Consider the following 3,976-nt stretch of genomic DNA (forward strand, 5'->3'; position numbering starts at 1 on the left):
CCGTTCGTAACTTCAAAATGTTGCCGTGTACATCGGGAACTCATCCCCAACAAACAAATTGACAAAAACAAAACTTTCTCATCTTTCTTTTACACCGCCTTGAAGAATTTACGGGCCCACGCACGCAAACACGCAAGCGCGTGACGTCATGCATGGTGCCACCCACGTATTTGTGTCAACTACTATTACTATGGTTGTATGGCGGCCCCGTGGCTCAGCGGTTAGGGCATTGGCCTAGTGAGCCAGGGTTTGTGGGTTCGAATCCCACTAGGGCCTCAACTCCAAGCGTTCCCTTCCCCATTAATTTCAGTTTTCATTTAAATCGTCTTTTATCAAAAGTGCTCCAAACTAACTGGAATCAAGCAAAAGTGTTGATTTTGGAGCTGTTTTAATTATTTTTATTTTTTGGAGAAAAGACTTCGGGTGAGGAGGAGGCGACGCTTCGTAGCCGACCAACTGTTGACTGCTAACGCTAGCTAGCCTCTATGGCTATCTGCACTTTTAGCTCATCTTTTCATCCACCATCATCCATCATTCGTAACTTCAAAATGTTGTCGTGTTCATCGGGAAGTCAACCCCAACAATCAAATCAACAAAAGAAAACTTTCTCATCGCTCTGTCAATGCCCGCGCACGCAAATACGCATATGACGTCACGCACGGTCCCGCCCACATGTGTGTCAACCTTCTCAAGTATGAGCTTTGTTGACCGTGGGTCAGTGGTAGGCGTTGCTTTCGTAATCCAGAGGTTGTGGGTTCGTATCCCGCTGATGACGCCACTCCCATTCATGCCTGACCTTTCCTTCCTTTTCGCACCATTCTTGCCATTCATTCTTTTGTCTTTTCTTCCATTGTTGTAATCCCTCTCTTTTCTTAATTTCACACTTTCTCCCATCATCCTTTCCTTTTTCATGCCTTATCTTCTCTTCAATTCTTCCAGCCGTTCGTAACTTCAAAATGTTGCCGTGTACATATGGAATTCACCCCCAACAAAAAACTCGACAAAAAAAAACTTTCTCATCTTTCTTTTACACCGCCTTGAAGAATTTACAGGCCCACGCACGCAAACACGCAAGCACGTGACATCACGCATGGTGCCACCCGCATATTTGGGTCAACTACCATCCCTATGATGCTATGGCGCCCCCGTGGCTCAGCGGTTAGGGCATTGGCCTAGTGAGCCAGGGTTTGTGAGTTCAAATCCCACTAGGGCCTCAACTCCAAGCGTTCCCTTCCCTATTAATTTCAGTTTTCATTGAAATCGTCTTTTATCAAAAGTGCTCCAAACTAACTGGAATCAAACAAAAGTGTTGATTTTGGAGCTGTTTTAATTATTTTTATTAATTTTTTATTTTTTTGGAGAAAAGACTTTTCGGGTGAGGAGGAGGCGACGCTTTGTAGCCGACCAACCTGTTGACTGCTAACGCTAGCTAGCCTCTATGGCTATCTGCACTTTTAACTCATCTTTTCATCCACCATCATCCATCATTCGTAACTTCAAAATGTTGTCGTGTTCATCGGGAAGTCAACCCCAACAAACAAATCAACAAAGAAAACTTTCTCATCGCTCTGGTCAATGCCCCGCGCACGCAAATACGCATGTGACGTCACGCACGGTCCCGCCCACATGTGTGTCAACCTTCTCAAGAATGAGCCATGTTGACCGTGGGTCAGTGGTTTAGAGCATTGCTATCGTAATCCAGAAGTTTGTGGGTTCATATCCCGCTGATCACTCCCATGCATCCCTGACTTTTCCTCCTTTTCATCTTTTCTTGCATCACCATTTCTTGCCATTCATTTCTTGTGTCTTTTCTTCCATTGTTTATATCTCCCTCTCTTTTCTTAATTTCACACTTTCCCACACCATCCTCCTTTCCTTTTTCATGCCATATCTTCTCTTCCATCCTTCCAGCCGTTCGTAACTTCAAAATGTTGCCGTGTACATCGGGAACTCATCCCCAACAAACAAATTGACAAAAACAAAACTTTCTCATCTTTCTTTTACACCGCCTTGAAAATTTACGGGCCCCCGCACGCAAACAGACAAGCGCGTGACGTCACGCATGGTGCCACCCACATATTGTGTCCAACTACTATTACTTTGATTGTATGGTGGCCCCGTGGATCAGCGGTTAGGGCATTCGCTTAGTGAGCCAAGCGTTTGTGGGTTCCAATCCCACTAGGCCTCAACTCCAACCGTTCCCTTCCCTATTAATTTCAATTTTCATGAAATCGTCTTTTATATCAAAGTGCTCCAAACTAACTAACTGGAATCAAGCAAAAGTGTTGATTTTAGAGCTGTTTTAATTATTTTTATCAATTTTTTATTTTTTGGAGAAAAGACTTTTCGGGTGAGGAGGAGGCGACGCTTCGTAGCCAGCCAACTTTTGACTGCTAACGCTAGCTAGCCTCTATGGCTATCTGCACTTTTAGCTCATCTTTTTTCATCCACCATCATCCATCATTCGTACTTCAACTTTCTTATTTCACACTTTCCCACATCATCCTTTCCTTTTTCATGCCTTATCTTCTCTTCCATCCTTCCTGTCCTGCCGTTCGTAAACTTAAAATGTTGCCGTGTACATCGGGACATCATCCCCAACAAACAAATTGACAAAAACAAAACTTTCTCATCTTTCTTTTACACCGCCTTGAAGAATTTACGGGCCCACGCACGCAAACACGCAAGCGCGTGACGTCACGCATGGTGCCATCCACATATTTTGTCAACTACTATTAGTATGGTTGTATGGCGGCCCCGTGGATCAGCGCTTAGGGCATTGCTTCGTGAGCCAGGTTTTGTGGGTTCGAATCCCACTCGGGGCCTCAACTCCAACCGTTCCCTCCTCCCCATTATTTCAGTTTTCATTGAAATCGTCTTCTATCAAAAGTGCTCCAAACTAACTGAATCAAGCAAAAGTGTTGATTTTGGAGCTGTTTTAATATTTTTATTTTTTTTTTATTTTTTGGAGAAAAGACTTCGGGTGAGGAGGAGGCGACGCTTCGTAGCCGACCAACTGTTGACTGCTCACGCTAGCTAGCCTCTATGGCTATCTGCACTTTTAGCTCATCTTTTCATCCACCATCATCCATCATTCGTAACTTCAAAATGTTGTCGTGTTCATCGGGAAGTCAATCCCAACAAACAAATCAACAAAAGAAAACTTTCTCATCGCTCTGTCAATGCCACCGCCCGCGCACGCAAATACGCATGTGACGTCACGCACGGTCCCGCCCACATGTGTGTCAACCTTCTCAAGTATGAGCCATGTTGACCGTGGGTCAGTGGTTAAGGCGTTGCTTTCATAATCCAGAGGTTGTGGGTTCGTATCCCGCTGATGACGCCACTCCTGTTCATGCCTGACCTTTCCTTCCTTTTCATCTTTTTCGCACCATTCTTGCCATTCATTCTTTTGTCTTTTCTTCCATTGTTGTAATCCCTCTCTTTTCTTAATTTCACACTTTCCCACATCATCCTTTCCTTTTTTATGCCTTATCTTCTCTTCCATCCTTCCAGCTGTTCGTAACTTCAAAATGTTGCCGTGTACATCGGGAACTCATCCCCAACAAACAAATTGACAAAAACAAAAACTTTCATCATCTTTTACTTTTACACAACCGCCTTGAGAATTTACGGCCCACGCACGCAAACACGCAAGCATGTGACGTCACGCATGGTGCCACCACACATTTTGTGTCAACTACTATTAATATGATTGTATGGCGGCCCCGTGGATCAGCGGTTAGGGCATTGGCCTAGTGAGCCAGGGTTTGTGGGTTTGAATCCCACTAGGGCCTCACTCCAACTGTTCCCTTCCCCATTAATTTCAGTTTTAATTGAAATCGTCTTCTATCAAAAGTGATCCAAACTAACTGGAATCAAGCAAAAGTGTTTATTTTGGAGCTGTTTTAATTATTTTTATTAATTTTTTATTTTTGGGAGAAAAGACTTCGGGTGAGGAGGAGGCGACGCTTCG

The 3,976-nt window shown here is 44.1% G+C and overlaps 1 non-coding gene across 1 annotated transcript; it reads left to right on the forward strand.

Moving 5' to 3' along the window:
- Positions 1–203: 203 nt before the first annotated feature.
- Positions 204–276, forward strand: trnat-agu (transfer RNA threonine (anticodon AGU)). Its single transcript has one exon. It is a non-coding gene; the product is annotated as a tRNA-Thr (tRNA).
- Positions 277–3,976: the final 3,700 nt, after the last annotated feature.

This window comes from Syngnathoides biaculeatus, chromosome 17 (assembly GCF_019802595.1).
Source record: "Syngnathoides biaculeatus isolate LvHL_M chromosome 17, ASM1980259v1, whole genome shotgun sequence".
NCBI classification, from domain to species: Eukaryota; Metazoa; Chordata; class Actinopteri; order Syngnathiformes; family Syngnathidae; genus Syngnathoides; species Syngnathoides biaculeatus.